Raw genomic sequence first — 17,093 nt, forward strand, 5'->3', positions numbered from 1 at the left:
CAGAACAGTTTTCCTGCCTGGAGCTTCAAATACAAGCCGTGCTGCAAGGGGAAGAATCGCTCCCACATTTCTGCAAAGCGACTTCAAGGACTCCAAAAGCATTTAGGAAACTGCTTTGGTCAAAATCAAAAAAAAAGCTCATAAATTTAGAAGACAATGTGAACAATGCTGAGCTATTCAGGCAAAAATGAAAGCTGCTGTCGGGAGGGAAGGGGAAATGCCCACCACAATAGCTTTGGGAAACACTGCCCAAAACCCTCAGGAAAGAAAGAAAAATGAAAACATACTCTCAGAAATCCAGGATGGCCGGCGCTTAGAAGCAACACAAAGGAACTACAGCAGCTGCATGCTAGGACTAAAGACCAAAAAAAAGAAAGCCACAGAGCTGGAGTCACCTATTCCAGCTGCCACAGGCCTGCTGTTCGCCCGTTTTCATTCCTTTCAAGCCCTTTCTGCAAGGCCGGAGCTGTTTTTGCAACAGCTGGGGGAGAATTTCAACCCAGGGCAGGCTGCTGCTGCCTCCTGCGTGCTGCAGCTTGTGCAAGAGCAGGGCGTAGGGCTCTCAGCATCGCCCAGCATCTCGTTACTCAACCCTGCCAGGAGCCTCTGCTGTCGCAGCCGCCTCCTGTTTTTAAAACCTGAGGCAGGTACCTATGCACAGCGCTCCCCGTCCCCCCAGCTCCTTCTAAAGTAAAGGCGGGGAGATGGGAAGGCACCTCTGTGGGATAAACACGGGGCTGAGGAGGGGAAGAGCAGCCAAACATCTCTCCTTCCCATTCCATATGGAAATACTGTGCCTGCTGCTTCTTCTGCGGGTGCCTCGTTAAAAGGGCTTCCTTCGAGCCGTGGCTTAACGAGCAGCAAGTAACCTCGGCAGATTTACACACAGCCTGCTAAACCGCAGGTCCCGAAGCAGCACCTAGTCCCATTTCCATGCAAAGCACAGCTGGCCAGGCCTGAGGAACAGCTATCCCAGGAAAAAAACAAAAATCAATCACCACGGGCACTTGAGGGATGAGTCAGTGCACAGGGAAGTACCACCACCTCCTTGCATCGCTGCTCGATAACCGCAGACTACCCCAGGCACTGTCGTAGGGATTTTGCAGGGCTAGGTACCAACCAGTTCTCCTAGAAATACCCCCCAAAGCCTTTTTGCCTCCACATTGCTGCTCCCACCAGCTTCCTCAGCCTCATCTGCCTCCAGCTGGGCAGCACGGGGCAGGGCCCTCACTCACCTGCTCACACGAACCTGGAGAAGGAAGCCCAGCCACAGTCACAACCTACCTCTGGCTCTCCTCAGTGTCTAAAAAGCCAGGAGAAATGCAAGACCAAAGCTCCTGTGAGGCCAGGGGAGACGATACCGACTGTGCCATCCCGGATCCCAACAGGCAGCTGTAACTTCAGCTTTGTAACTCACCAGCACACCAAACCCCAGTCCTCCAGCAATGCTATCGCTCTCCTTCCCTTGCCTTCAGCTACGATAAGTCTTTCTGTATCTCAAAGACCTAAAAGTATTTCTTATTCTTTAACAATCCAGCAATTCCTTTGAGAGCTGCTTAGGATGAAAAAAAAAAAAAAAAACAACACACAAAAAAAGCTTATCAGATGAGACCAGCAGGACTCTGAAGCAGAGCAGTGGCATTTGTCTAGAAGAAGTGGCACCACTCAGACGTTATCAAGCAAGGAGCAGAGCAGAGCCAGCCCAGGTCTTAATGAAAGCTGTGTTTTTAATCTGAGGAAAACAAACAACTCGACTAAATTGAGACTCAGCCAAAGAGGAAAAAAGCAACACAATCCCTTATGAACTGATAAAACATCAGATAGCCTGTTGCATTTCTAGCTTCGAGAAGAAAAGAGGAAAAACAGAATATCCTTATTGTTCAGCTTCTCTCTACTTCTGGGACTTGGTTTTTGGCCGGAAGCCTGGTTTGCACCTGAGGGTAATGCAAAAAGGAACATAAAAACCCCAACCTGAATGACAACTGAAGAGCAGCCATCTGCGGGGGCGTTTCTCTTTCCAGACCAAACTTGGAACGAGAAGGGTTTTCCAAAGACTCAGCCAAGGAGAGAGAAACTTCAGGAAGAGCCTCAGTGGGATCCGACTGGAGAGCACGCTTCGTGCAAACATCAGGGCAAGGCATCATTCCCCTCACCCCCTCCCAGCAGCCCCCCTAGATGTCCATTCGCTGTTTCTTCATTATTTTTTAATGCAGCAAAAGCTGCCGGAAAGCATGCTTTGCTTGGAAACTGAATGTGCAGGAAAGACCTGGCTAGTGCCATGCCTTTCACCCCAGGTCACCGAAATGCTGCCCATGAACTGGTCACTGTTACCACCTTCCTCGCATCCCATCTTACAGCTGTCAACCACCCTGGGGTGAGTAATTACACAGCAGAGCAGAGCAGGAGAGAACCTGAGTCAGCTCGTGGGAAAAGCAGCGATTTAGGCAACCAGCAAACTGCCTTCAGGGAGGGCTACACGAGGTCTTTGCATGTGAAAGCAAATTCAGACAGCCTTAAATTTGTGCTGTCATGGTTACAGCGGGCCGGGTAACCACAAACTGCTAAGTGCCCGCGAAGCAGACTGCATGTCACAACTGCTCACCTGCTCTGAACGAAGGTCTCAAAAAGCGGTGACCTTGTGAAAGTGGCCTTTGCTGGCAGCAACCCAGATACAGCCTTCCTACCGCTGCAACCACACCTACAGACCTCGATCTCGATGTTTAGCCGCGTACACAGCTGCTCCTCGTGTGCCAGACGGTGTGGGGCTAAAGGCTGCCACCCCAACAGAGCTCTGAAGCTGCTCAACACCCAGGAATTTTGGGGGAAAATAAACAATTCAGGCTACAGCAGACTGAGACTTGTCCATCCTCCAGTGCTCACGGTTCCTGATCCTTCTGGGAGCACGGAGATTTCCCTTCTGCTGGCTGTGAGAGGACCATTTGACCCAAAAGAGACAAAGAGGTTTTACTTCCTAAAGTGAAACCCTGCACTTGCCCCTGTCCCCAGGCACATCCTCCATGGACAGGGAGCTTGCAGCCTCCCTTTGCACTCTGTTGGAGCCCAGACTACCTGCTTGAGGAGACGTGCCAGGACTCAAACTACTCACTAAGATGACATCGTGATGTGGAATTGAGCTGTGCAACTCCTTGCCATGAGGTGTTTGCTCCGCTCGCAGTTTTATGGGGTTTCAGAAGCAACAGGACGGGCTGGGGAAGAACCCCCAGCCATGGGCACCGTGCCCGGGCACACACACTGCCTCGGGGTGTCAGCAGACCATGGTTTTCTGCAAGCTCCACAACTTCCCTCTCCTTATCCTTCTAAGAAACAGGCTGCGAGACACAGGTAATTCAACAAAAAGAGCAACGCCACCAGCAGCATAACTCTGCCAGCTCAGCCCAACCACCAAGCCCTTGTAGGAGAAGGTGAGGATCAAACCACCAGCCTGAAAAAGGCAGATGTAGGTGGACAGGGGCTTGTTTTGTCATTGTTTGGTTGTTTTTTCTGCTACTACTGAGCAGAATGAGGCTGCTCAGCCTTTATCCAGCTCTTCAGAGTAGCTCCACTACTGTTGCTGGAGGCAGGGCGTTGTGTTAGGCGCAGCCAGTTCCAGATGTAGCCCTGGTTCAGCCCGGTACGGCTGTCTTCGCACTATCTGAAGCAGCAGATTAAAATGCATGCCCACATACTTCCAGCACAGCACAACAACATCAGCAGGAATTCGCTGATAGGAGAGATATTTTCCTAATAGAGTCCTCAAAGCTGGATGTGGACACCTCCTCCAAGCACTCAACCGCTGGAACAAAACCTGCTGTGCTTTCTGCCAGGGCTCAAAAGAAGAGCTGACCCAGGGATGCCCCGAGATTCCTGTTCATTTCGTAACAAGCCACTGTAAAAGGAAATTGAGCTGAATATTCACGGGCTTAAGGCCATTTAAAGTAGAGACTTACTTTCCTAACGTATAAGGGTTCTTCCAGCCTTCTGTGGGCAAGAGACAGGAAAAGAAATGCCTTTCAGGGAGAAAGCATTAATGAGAAAGGAGTTTCCCCTGAAATAATTAGCAGTACAAGGCAAAAAAACTAATAAACTTTCCCTAAGGAAAGGCTTCAAAATAATTAAACCTATATATCCAAAGCTCATTGCAGTCTACTAGATCTACTGTATTAGCTCTTTAATTGCTGCAGCTTTTCTGGAGCTAATGCAATGCAGAAAAAACACTCCCTAGGACCATTTTTATTTACCTCAGTATTTTGGTTAACCACAGGAACGAACTGATGAAGGAAACCTACATCCAGGAGGGCTCTGAGGGCATGGGGCTAGGCACCGCAGTGACACAGGGACCCAAACGGGGACACACGCATCCCTCCTCATCAGGCTCTGCGCCCCGTGGCAACAGGGAACATTGGGAATATGTTTGCAGGGAACTAGGCAAAGCTGAGCAGCTAAAACAATCCTGATTTGCCAACTGATACAGATGGTTTTCAACAGGAAGATAACAACATGTCTTAGGAAAAGAGAAGCCCTCCCAGGGAGAAGAGGGTTGCTCTGGTGCTTAATTTTTCCCAGTTTTCTTAGGAGGCTCAGCAGGAAAAGGAACAGAGTCCCTACCGCATGAATTCTTGTATCAGGTGAGGCTAGATTAATTCCCCAGAGAAGATTACTGCTCTAGGCAGTTAATGGGTGCTCTTACCTCAGTTCTCCTGGTGCTTTTCTCCCAGTGACTGAAAGAACTGAGAAGTTTCATCCCCAATTCCTTTACGAAGACGCAGCTCCACGCAGGCCATGCTGTTCAGCAGAGCAGAGAAGCAGCAAAGCACATCCCCTCAGACTGAGCACAGAATACAAATAACGTCCTTGTGCTGCTTCCCCTCTTTCTTCTGTTTTCTAAACACTCAGAAGAAAGTCAGCACTCAGACATCTCTCCCCATTTTCTTAATGGAACTGTAAGAAGCCTGCTGTGCAATTGTCTGCAAGAGGCTCTGGAAAATCAAAAAGGACAAAGCAAACCACAGGGGTTAACCTGCAGGGCAGCTACTTAAGTAGAAGCAGCAGAAAACAAATTTCTAGACACACACGTGGAGCTAAGTCTCATTTGTCAGAGGAGCAAGCATCAAAGGCTCTGCACAGAGCCATCCACCTCCTGCGCTGTGCTCGGGGGCCTTGGGCTTGTGGCGTTGCAGCTGATGGTAACAATGGTGACCCCGTAAAAGGAGCAGTGGAAACGTCAGGGAAGATGGAAGGACAAGCAAGAAGATCACCTCCAAAGGGCAGTTCTTCGTGAGACAAGCTGGTTCAAGACCCAGAATGGTTACGGGCAGTTGGTCAAGCCAAGGAGGCACCTGAAGACAGTTTGTCCTGGGGCAGCCGCTGGGGAGGAGGGGACAGAGCTGCAGCAGCGCCCTGGGAAATCCCACACACCACTCCATCCATTCCAGTGCCTGACAGGGTTACTGACATATGGGGGTGAGGAAGCTTGTAGCATCCCCTATATCCATCCCTTACCTGCCCAGCTCCCAGCAATTCAATTATCCGATGCAGCAAGTGCGATGTTGTTCTCAGCTGTGATTGACCACCCTTCTGCTCTCACAACAGCATCTCAAGCCGTGTTTCCAAATCAGCATTTAGCTTTTTTTGCTAGCTAATACATTTCCTCTCTCCCCCTCTCCCTCCCTTCCCCCATCCCGTGTATTTCGTGAAATTGCTTCTTCTGCAAATCGCACTGCAAACACTGAACTTTTGCCAATTAGACAGGGAAAGCCTTGGCTAAAAATAAACCCAATTGCAGTAAAAAATAGACCCCTTTGCAGTAAAATAGGGGACTATACAGGCAAGCAGACCTGACAGGAGAGCACAGCCTCCAGATTTGCATGAGAATCTCATCAAGCTCAACAGATAGCATCTGCAGCTACGTTAACTTGCCCCATCTTGGAAGAAAAAAAAAAAAAGGAAAAAAAGAGAGAGGTGAGACTGAGGGAGGGGTACGGTTGAGGGCACTGGGGTAAATCAAGTTTCCATCTGTTTAGCCAGCATTTCAGATCCTTCACACATGCACACACCCCAGCATGTCTGTGACTGAGCAGCAAAGAACAAAACTCCCCTTTGAAGAAGCCACAGGAGCTCCCTGAAAACACAATTCTCCCGCTCAGAAGTACCAAGCCTCCCAAGACCCCTCTCCTCTAGCAGGCTGGGCACTCAGAAAAGGATGCCAGGACGAGAAGGGCTCCAGCCAACGCCTGCCTGTGCTCCCTGAGAACCCAGCTGCTCTTTGTCCATAGGAGAGGAAAAGGATGACAAACTGTTCCCTACAGGAGGCAAAAACCCATTACAGGAAATCCACCGCAATGTTTCAGGCGTGGAAGAAAACAACGTGTGCTTTTTGCCACCTGAGTCACCAGCAGTCTGGGGCACTGATTCAGCACCGCTTCCCTCCGAGGCAGACACACCTCAGGAGAGCAGCAAACAGGGACCGTGCTTACCTTCGCTGCTCCCCTTCTCATTACGCTCCTGCCTTGCAATAGAGGTCTTCCGAGCTAGCACGTAACCTTAAGAAATGGAAAGTGCGATGGAAATGCAAGCCCTGCTAACTGCCTCTGCCATCAGCTCCGAAGCAGGGAGCATGCCGTCTTCTTGCGCAGGGTGATAAACCCCAGGAAATACCCGAGATCAGGTAGGAACAGCTCCGCCCTAACTCCTACTCCTCCAGTGCATTTGCTGCACCACCCAGACAATCCCAGCTGAACCAGGTATTCAAGAAAGATTGGTTCCCCTAATTAATCCACTTGCCTTTTTAGGGAGCAAGAAAGCTTCACACAGCCAATTAGGATTATGTCCTCCTACAACCAACAGGGCGGCTTCAGACTGGCCAAGTGCAATGCTATTTTCAGAAGGGATCTGCCAGGGACGGACGTTTGGAAAAGAAGCTTTTTGTTTGTTTTGTTTTAACTTCAGGAGCATTTGCAGCAAGCTGAAGCTCGGTGTGCCAGGCCAACCTCTCCACGTTCAGCAACACCCCTACAGTGGCATCCATCTACCTCAGACCTCCCCTGAGTGACCACAAATGGCAAAATATTCCACTTCAATGCCTCCAGCCAGCTGGGAGCACAATTGCAGTCACTAAAAAAGCAGCCCTGACAGTAATGCAGTAATTGAAATCTGTGGGCACGTGGGCCTGCTGCTAGCATAACGAGGGGCGATTACTGAAAGCACCTTGGCAACTGAAACCAGCTCAAGCAACCCACTCTCATTGCCAAACAGTTTCAGAGAGCACAGGTGAGCTTTTTCAGCTGAGCACTGATGCCTTGAAGCAATAAACACGCTGAATAACTCAAGCAAGAAGATGCACTGGGCAGCACCGGGCACAACTCCACTACTTCCGATAGCAATTGGCGGCTGAGCCGAGCAATAATTATCCAGGGAAAAACAAGCTGCTACAGGCTGCAAGTAGAGACACATTAAGAAAGCAGCAGTGGACTTGCTCATGTATCAAGGAGAAAGCAGCAATGTGAGGTCCCACTGAGGACAGTGGGTGCACACACACTGAGATGGGTTTCGTATTCAAAACACCTCATACATGTACGTTCAGGCTCAGACAATCAGGTGGGGATTTTTTTTCCTGAAAGCAAACCCCAGCTCGCAGCCTCTGATACACTGCACAATGTGTGGGAGCAAAGACAGTCCAACCTCTGGCAACAAATGCAGCTCCTCCTGCTCGAAGCACACTCCTGGCCCCACCTGAAGCACTGCTTCCCCACAGATGAAGGCCAGGAGAAGCAGGAGGAGGTCTCTGCTCTGGACTGAGGGCTGGATACAGCCTCCTACCCCACAGCATCCTGCAGGCTGCCCACTCAGCATGTTTTCCAACCCTCCTCCCACAAGGCTGTCGGCTAAGCTAAGCAAAGACCTTACCTCCTGCATGGGTGTTTTCACATCTGCACAGAAAAAGTGTTCACTGCATGGCATGACATACCTGCTCAGAGCATCAGCTTCCCTGAAGGCATCGACAGTGAGCCAGAGCACAAACCCCACTGGCATACGGGAACTGGCAAATCCTGCAAGCATGAGAGAGAGTGTTAATTAGTGACATTAGTAAGATGTGGCTGGTGAAAGGAAAGGAGGCCAAGTCTACCTTAGGAGAGAGTGGTGGATGCTAGATCTCTGCACTGAGCATACTCCTGCCTAGTCCTTGCCCACAGCTGGGCTACCAGACACAAGATTTTAAGGGACTTATCCAAAATCACAGAAGGAAGCCAAGAAAAAAGGCAAGACTACCTGTCCCAAACCAAAGCTGTTCACCCAACAAAGCCTCCTCAGCAGCCAATGCAGTGAAGTTAACATCTGAGCAGGAGGGCAAACAATAGGCTGATGAACTGCATGAGTGGTCACCTGCTGAGCTCTCCTACCCCTTTGTGATGCTGATGAAGACCTGCGCTATAGCTCTTCTGCAATTCCTTCCACTTCCTAAAGCGGGTGAATCACGTCTGACATCAGCACCGCGCTGCTCGTTTCACTAATATTTATTCAACATGACGGTTTCATCATGTAAATGGTTTGCTATTTCCTCCCAATCACTTTATACAGCCTGCGTAGGTGAGTCACACCAACAGATAACTAGCAGCACGGAGCACAAGCAGGGACAGAAAGCTGCTCCAGCAGCTGTGGAAACACCCAGCTGGAGGTATTCAAAGTCCCCGCTGCATGCTGATGAAGAGACATCAAAAAGAGAGGTCTCCCTGGAAACATTTCTAAGCAGCCATGAAGAGACACTTGCATGGTCACACATCTAAAGCGGAGGTCACCACGTAGGGTAGCAGCAGTCACACACAGGATGGTTTTACTCTTCCTGTTCTGTTCACGGAGCGGTTCGGGGACAGCAACGAGCAGAGTTGCTGAACAACCATCCTTCAGCATGTTTTAACTGAGAGGGGATTTGACAATGGGGAAGGTAAGGAAACAGGCATGGCAAAGCCCCGCAGGGACAGCGAGGGTGGGACAACTTTTCTGAGCAGCTCTTCAGTCAAAGCACCAAAACAGCAAGGGGGACGCACCGAGGTTTTAACAAAAATGATCTGCCCAAGGATGTCTCACGTACTTCCTGCCAAACGGAGGACCTTGTTATAAAATGCAAGAAAACTTACTCATGCAGTGCACAGGTTTACCTTGGACTGAGAAAAAGAGACTTTGTTTTCCCTAGTCTCTGCGCATGACTCATGGACATCAGCCTTTGCCAACCAATATTTAAAAAAAAAAAAGAGAAAAATCATAATCCATTAACCCTCCCCCCATTTTTCTCTTTCTCCTTTCCCATTACAGAAGGACTGAAGTCATTTCTAAGGATGCAAACAATGCTGAAGACCACAAGACCACAGCACGGACGTCGGACGCAAGCCTCAAGCACAAATTTTCCATCGCTGTTTAAAATGCTCTCCCTGTTGCTTTACATTACTGCTCTAACCAGAACACGAGTTATTTACTCGTGTTATGTACCTCCAGGAGGATCTTTGTTGTTTTTCTTTTGAAGTCGCTAACTGAACACCGTTCTGCACTGGAACATAAAATCTCTACAAAGACAGAAATAACACAACACAAATCCAACCTGGCCAATAATCTTCAGTGACAGCTTATTTACGCAGTACAGAAACACAATTTCCCCCCAGCAAGGAAATTCCTGCCTTAGCTTCACATGGCTTACATCTGAAAGGAACTGCAGGAGCTCTGTAGGGCTTCATCCATGTCAGCATCAACCCGCTCCTGCACCGGGGCCCAGCCTGCTGCTCGGGAAGCATCAGAGCTCCCGTGTTTAAAACCATTGCTCCCTGCCTCCTCCTCCAGCTCCTTTCCTCTAACAGCTTTCTTGATGCGATTGCTGCTACTGGACAATGTTACAGAAACATGACTGCAAAGTTCAAACTCATCTCCCACCAGTACTGCTGAGCAAGGCAAACAGAGATGCTTGTAGCTTCTCTAAGTGCTGCTGACTGCTGGATTTAATAAAACCCATATGCAGGTGGCCTGGCCTGCCTCCCCAAAGCAACCACAACTCTCAGACAAAGCATTTTGTCCCACAACAGCCAGATACGCTGGAAACACAGCCTGGTGCCAAGGATTCAACCGCGTGCTCTCTGTTCCCGAGCTCCCCTCTCAGCAAAGTCTCACAGGGTCCAGCAGCGCTGTTCCCCCAGGGCTGCTCTCCTCCAGATACAACCATGCTGTGGGCAACAAAGTTGGGCACAGGGGTGGAGGACTGAGCGACATTGGGTGACTTAGAAAGGGGAAGGGTTGAAGGGTTCAAGCAAAGAAATGGGGCAGAGAACCAGCATGGCTCTGCACAGTGGGAAGGATGGCAACAGCCCCGCACCATTTGGCTGGCCTGGGTGATCTCAGCTGACCTTGGAGGTCTTTTCCAGCCTAGATGATTTGATGATTAGCAACAAGAGGCAGCATTGGTCAAGAGAGCAGGCAATGAACTGCGAGGGGATGCAGAGGCTGTAAGGGGTCTGCCAGTCCCCAGGGCTGACCCCGCAGCTTTGCTAACGCCCCTATCAAGAGCAGATATGCCAACCATAAAATACACACCACTTTTAAGTCTAAATAGGGGTTCAAGGTGTTTCCTGTCAGCACTGAGAAATCATCAAGTTTTGTTTAAGAGGCTTATGATAATTTTCTTCCCCTCTCCTGCGGCTTGCTGGTGATGATCCTACCATACCAGCATCTTCAAGCTCAAGCACACAGCTCTGGCCCCCTGCAGGCAATGACAAGGTTTAATTTCTGTGTGGTTTTCAACAGGAATGATGCTTGGTCCCCTTGATACAAGCACATATCACTAATTCCTCGGGTACAGCTAGCACACCAGAAGAGCTATCAAAAATACGCAGGCTCCCCAGCCTGCAGACCTTGCAAAGTCATTGTCAAGGCAGTAACGTACAAGCAATGAGCACCTAAGATGACAGCTTTTCAGCCTGATACAGGTCATAATAATGTTTATAACAAGTTGGGCAGGAAAATAAACCTACCCCTAGGCCTATAGCCAGAGGAGAACAGGATGGCAGGATCTGGCCTGCTCCCTCCCAGGCCCATGTCTGCAGTGTATTTAAGCAGAGAAATACTCGGCTTGATACATTCAGAAAAAAAAATGTTTTATTTAAAAGCTCAAAGTCTTCCCAGAGGGATACCTCCCCTGGGTTAATTGGGAAGCTGAACGTTTTCAGCTGTTACTCTGCACGTACACGAAGCTGTCTGTCAGCAGCGCACCTCAAAGGGCTCTACCAACTTCAAAGCCTCTCAGAAATGTTAACATACACTGCAGCCCTTACCCGTCCTTTGCAGGGAGGGAAACCGAGGCAGATGTAGCACAAGCAAGTTAGCAATGAAATCACCACCTAATTTTCCAGCCAGATGCTCTACCAGAGCCATGTGGTTGCCCTCAGCCAAGTGGTGCTCATTCCCTCCGACACTGCCCCATTCCACAGGGCCTCCAACTCTTCTAGACCAGCCTCATCCCTCTCCCAAAGTCTCACAGAATTATCAAGCTACCATCAAACGTGCTTTTTTCCCCCCATAGCTCTGATAAATCTGAAAAAGCAGGCCTTTCCTTATCCGCAGCGACTGCCTGTGGTGTAGCCCGTGTGGCGACAGGAGGGCCCAGTGCTCGTGTTTCGCCTCATGCCTCTGGGGTGTAATTAACCCATCAACTTAGCTGATCCCAAACTATCTTCTGCTGCCAAAAAAGACAGTCCTGCCTTCTCCCTCCTCCCCCTTCTATGTGTCCCAGTCATCTCCTCCACGCTTGCGGTAGCGACCACGGCTTGTTTGATCCAACTGGAAGCCATCCCAGAAAGAAGAAAATGAGAGGGGAAGGAGCCTGATTTCTGGCAGGAGCACAGCTTGTGATCAGCTAAACTGATGGGAAGCACAGCCTCAGAAAGATGGCCCTGTGGTACAGCTGGAAGCCTAGGTGGGGCCTGCAAGCTAGGATGCAGCACTAGGAAGAAGTGCTCTAGAAGAAACCCTCTTGGTTTGTCTCTGCTCAGGGTTAGGTCACTCAAAACCACTTTAACAGCTCCATTCACTTCTGAACATGCCCAGATGCTCACTTTTCTAAAGACCCATCTGAAACAGCCAGGTGACGTGCTACCTGAGGTCTGCGAATTGGGCTGATGTGTCCTGACAGCCACACACTACAGCTACATAAGCCTTGTGGCTTAACGAAGAACAGCCGGAGATTTTCTTTAAGAGATTTGTTGTTGTTGTTTTTGTTTTGATGTGCTTTGCCATAGCTGAAGGGTGTTCTCAAAAGGGTTTTTTTTTGGAGGGGAAATGAGCAAGGCCAGGCGTATGCAAACGACCTAGCAGAAGTTCATAAGGAAAGCAGACAGCAGCATGCTGAAAATAAACCCGTGCAGCCCTTCTCAACGTCAAAGTACAAATCCATTTCCAGCCTGCCACAGCCCTAGGTAACAGGCTTGTCCCCAGGTCCCCTTGCGCCCAGCCCTCTTCGCAGGGGCCACTGCCTGGACCATAGCTCTGAGGTTTAGGGTCCAAAAGCAGGTGATTTCACCTCAAAAAACAGCGAGAGCACGGTCAGCACCAAAGGGGTAAAAGCCACAAAGCGTGAAGCAAGACAATACACGTACATCTCTAGACCCAGAAATGGCAGCACACCCAGAGATGCCATCTAAAACACAACCACCGATCTCAGCAACAGTCCTACCTAGTTCCCCCCACCCCTAGACCTCAAGGACAGAGGTGGCAGAGTTCACGTCTCTTTTTTTGGGTGCTTGTTTTTCTTTTTCAAGTTTATGCAGCATTAGTCACACAAGCTCCTGACAGAGCCACCTCAGGGACTTGCAGGCCTCGCTTCTGAACCACGAGCGATCTCCTCTGCACTCTCACACCAAAACCACTAACACTGCCAGCACCAACAGAAGAGCACAGCTAAAACCCTTACATTCAAGCCTCACCCTTCACAGAAATACCCAGTATTGCTCTGCCACATTGTTTTTTTCTGCCCCTGTAAAAAGCATAAGGGTACTCAAATGTAGCTTCCACAGCATTAAAATCAGTTTAACAGCTAAGCATCTCTAACCACCCTGTTCTCAGATCTCCTGATAACTGACACCATGCACACCCCAGAAATATCCCAAAGCATCCTCAAGAAAACAGTGAGTTTTATTTTACTTATATATACAAAGCTCAAGCTTAGATCTTATCTCAACCTAAAAAAAAAAAAAAAAAAGACCAAACCCAACTGATTAATTCAGGCCGGTTTTAACACAGCAGGCCTTTCACAGTCAGTTGCAACGAGCTGACACCACAGCCCTCACGAGGCTAGGCAGGACACTGGTGATGTTTTTGCTGGGGACCTTTCCACTGCCTGCACGCAGCCTCCTGGCAGCAAAGGCTGGGCATATCTCGGCTTCTCACCTTTTGGGAAGAAGAAGCTGCCCTGCCAGAAGGGACAGCCAGCACCTCCTGCCCTGTCTCCCAGACCTCTCTGTCCATCCCACCTCGCCAGCCACCCCTGTCCTGGATGCAACACCCTGGCAGCAAAATAAATACGCTTATCTCGACAACTCCCTGCAGCTTCACTGAATTAAATGTGCTTAGCGATGGGTCTAACACCCATAGGAGCTGGCCACTGCAAGGAGCAGGACCAGAGTCTGATAAGCAGCAGGACGATCCCTCCCTGTTGGCAGCTGCAGGTGTTTTATCATAAAACTGCAGCAAGAAGCTCCCCAGTTCGGACATTTCACGGAAGCCAGGCAGCGGATGGTACCCTCAGCTCATGGCCCGCAAAGCCTGCTGTGCGATTTGTGCCATCAGCTTGAGGCAATCAAAGCGAAGATGTCATTAGGCTCTGTTAGCTCAACCTCTAGACATCAAGAGCAAACGGAGCGGGTTTGGAGTCTCCAGGAGGCCAAGCAATGCCACTGCCAGCACCAGCTCTTAGGGAGGGGGGTGATGGTGTGGGTCTTCAGAGGTGACTTAAGAGAGGATGAGGGCCAGGAAGAGGCACCAAGCAAAGCAACGCTTCGCAGAGCAGCTTTGAGCTACAGGATTCCCTGTGAAAACTGTGAGGCGAGCTAGGGAGCCAAGAAAATATTGACGCTTTGAAACAAATTCGGTAACTTTACTCGGTTAGCACTGTAATCAGCACAAATAAACACACGCAACACTTGTGACCTACTTATAACTTTATCACCCAGAGGAAATACACTTGTTACATCCTCCCTGGTAAGTCACCCCCATTCAGGCAACGATGCTCTCATGGCCGGTTTTGACTTATGAAACCGAGGGGGAACGGAAGACAGTAAGAACAAGACATCAGAGACTACGACAACAGTTTTCATAGAATTTCAGAGCAGTTTGGGCTGGAAGGGACCTTAAAGACCATCTAATTCCAACCCCCTATGGGTGAGACGGGCAGCTTGAGATAGATGCAACTTTGTTCCCCTCCACCCAAAGCAGGTATCAGCACTTCTATGATGAGTAGTGAAGGAAGCAGGGAAGGAGACTCTTGGAAAGCTCACTTTGGGAAAGGAAAATCACGCGACTAAATCAAAACGTGATCCAGACGGGTGAAACTTTGGAAGACTGACGGCTTGTACCTGAGCCCCCGGTAGCCCATCAGCACAGGGGCATCACGGCGATGGTATGAGGGTTTCCTCCATCCAGACAGCTTAGCAGCTGGCAAAAGGCTTGCAAAGCATGCCCTGAGCGACTCACTGAGCTCAGGAATGCAGCTGCTGGGGGGAAATTGGGCAGGAGGATTTACGAACTGGTGTGGAGCGGCGAGACTCGATGAGGTCCCACTGCTTTCCATCGTGTAAAGCTGAACGGTTAAACAGTGCTGGCTCCCGCGCCTGATTTCCAGGATCCAAGCCACAAAAGGAGAGCTAAAAATACCCCAATTAACCATTCCTTTCCAATGCGGGACTTGCTGACGGTGCCGCTGGGGTGTTGTACGACTGCGGACAGGAAGATGCGGTCTGCAGAAAAAGGCAACTGGGAAAACACTTGGCCAGGAGAGCAGTCTCTGAAGTCAAGGGTGGGCCATACGGCCAAAAAGCCTTGGAGGAGCTTTGCTAGCAGCTCCTGCAGTTGTGGTGGGCAGCGCTGATGCACTTGGGAGCTTTCACCCCAGTCTCACACACGGTATCACTTTTGTGCTGTTTGCTCGGCACGGATTGAACACAGTGAGCTTGTTGTGGACACATCCCCTGCAAGCCAGCTCCCGCAGCAGCTGGTGGGCCAGCCCTGTGTCAGCCTGCACAGCAGGAGTTAAAGCAGCAAACTTTCATTCGTGGCACAACCTCTTACAGGCAGACTGCTGGGCTCCGAAAGGGAGCATGGCTCCAGAGCTAAGGGTTTCTCTGCAGGCAGATCTAATCGCGATTTTTTCTTTTTACTGCCCAGTCTTTATGCTGACACAAATAGCTTAAAAAATATCAGCTGTGGGCAAGAGAGGGGCACGTCACTGACAGCAGCACGGTGTGCCCGAGCACAGGGTTTACCCTGGGTTTGCATTTCCCTGCTGGGCAGCAGGCTGCTGCTGCTGGAATCACCAGGCAGGCTGCCTCAGGCTTTGCTCCTGGCGAGGCGATGGGATGGGATGGGATGGGATGGGATGGCAGCCATCCAGCCCCCATCTGCACGCCCTGCCCCGCTTCTCCGTCCTCCGGCAGGCGAGCCCGAGCCGTGACAAAAGCTGGGGAACAAAGGGAGCAAACACGAACCGTCCAGGGCAATCAATATCTTTCTAGGAACACCCAGGCCTCGTGCCAGCTCTCTTCCAATCCCATTTAGCTCTCCTGCAGCAGAGGATGAAGCCACGCGCAGGCACGGCGCGGGTAATAAAGCAAGGGAAGAGCGGCTAATTGGCAGGGCTGGAGCTCAAACGCTTGGTGCCGGGGCTGCCAGAGCAAACCCGCGGCCAAGGAGCGCACCTTGCCACCAGGGCAAGCACCCGAGCCCCAGCAGCTTTTCCAAAAACGCCGTGTCAGACAGACAGCTCTCCTTCCACAGCACCTCGACGCAGCAAGCGAGTCTACAGCAAAGCCCCACAGCGTGTATTACGGCTTCAGCATCCCTGGGGACTGTGCTTTGCACTAAGGCGATGTAGATTTGTTGGTTTTTCCCCCTCTGCCACCTGCAATGGGACTTTTCTGTCCTTTGCAGAGAGAGAATGCAAGGGGAAAATGGAGATTCACCAGCACTTGAACAATTTTTGCCTGCATCAGTGCTACAGAGCGGTGGATTCTCAACCCAGTGGAAACCCAGCTGAGCCTCAACTCCTGCCTGATCCCCAGCTACGGAAACCCAAGTGCTCAGCAGTGCCAAAACAAGTAAAAGAAAGCAGGGGTAAACTCATTTGCAGGGTATAGATGTGCCCTTGCAATGGCTTGGGCGGTGGGAGCTGGACTACTGTCTCCTGGAATTAAAATGCAGGAGAGGAAAGTGCAGGAATTACTCTGGCGTGACCATGAAGGACTGAACAGGCTTCGAGTTTCAAAGTCGATCCTAACACACGCTCTCTCCGCTGCAATTCTGATCCTACAAAAAGCCAAAAGGTTTTGCCGGGAGAACTGATCCCACCGAACAACCGCATCATCAAACCACACGAGCAGCGAACAAGGGAAGGACCACGGACGGGGCGGACACCAGGTGAAGCAGTCCTGTTGTGCCCCGCACCTGCCACATGCACAGCAGGAAGGTAGCCTGCCCCGGGATGGGAAAAACGTGTAACGCCACGGAGGAGAAACCTCACGTCTGAGGGCATCCACCCCAAACGCAGCCAAAATATTCCTCCAGCCCTGCAGAGCCGGCTAGAAGCCTTGCAGAAGCGCGCAGGTGCGATGCGGAAGGGATGGAGGGCAGGTGAGGTTTGCCAGCAGGAAATGCTCTCAGGCATCTCCTCGTTCCTGTGCATCCTAAAATAAGGAGAAAAACTTGGAGCTCCTGAAGGGATGTAGAAAAGAGGAGAGCACCGAAGAAAGGAAGGATGCAGTGCTCTTCAAGCTGGCAAGCACTCCTGGGAGAAGCACTTGGGATTTTAAAATAGCGACAAAAGGTACGGAGCTGTCAGAAACACACTCCAAGGT

General features: G+C 50.4%; 1 protein-coding gene and 1 long non-coding RNA gene across 3 annotated transcripts in view; one reads left to right on the plus strand and one right to left on the minus strand.

Annotated features, from left to right (window-relative positions):
* LOC137857170 (USP6 N-terminal-like protein) overlaps positions 1-17,093 on the minus strand; it is a 75,379-nt gene that overhangs the window by 56,968 nt on the left and 1,318 nt on the right. For both annotated transcript variants that reach the window (XM_068683363.1, XM_068683355.1), the window contains exon 2: positions 7,964-8,045. The gene's annotated coding sequence lies outside the window, so the exon portion shown is untranslated. The remainder of the gene's footprint in view (positions 1-7,963; positions 8,046-17,093) is intronic.
* Positions 8,363-9,569, plus strand: LOC137857176 (uncharacterized). The gene is made up of 2 exons (XR_011097003.1): positions 8,363-8,938; positions 9,307-9,569. It is a non-coding gene; the product is annotated as an uncharacterized lncRNA (long non-coding RNA).

Source organism: Anas acuta, chromosome 5, assembly GCF_963932015.1.
Source record: "Anas acuta chromosome 5, bAnaAcu1.1, whole genome shotgun sequence".
Lineage (NCBI taxonomy): Eukaryota > Metazoa > Chordata > Aves > Anseriformes > Anatidae > Anas > Anas acuta.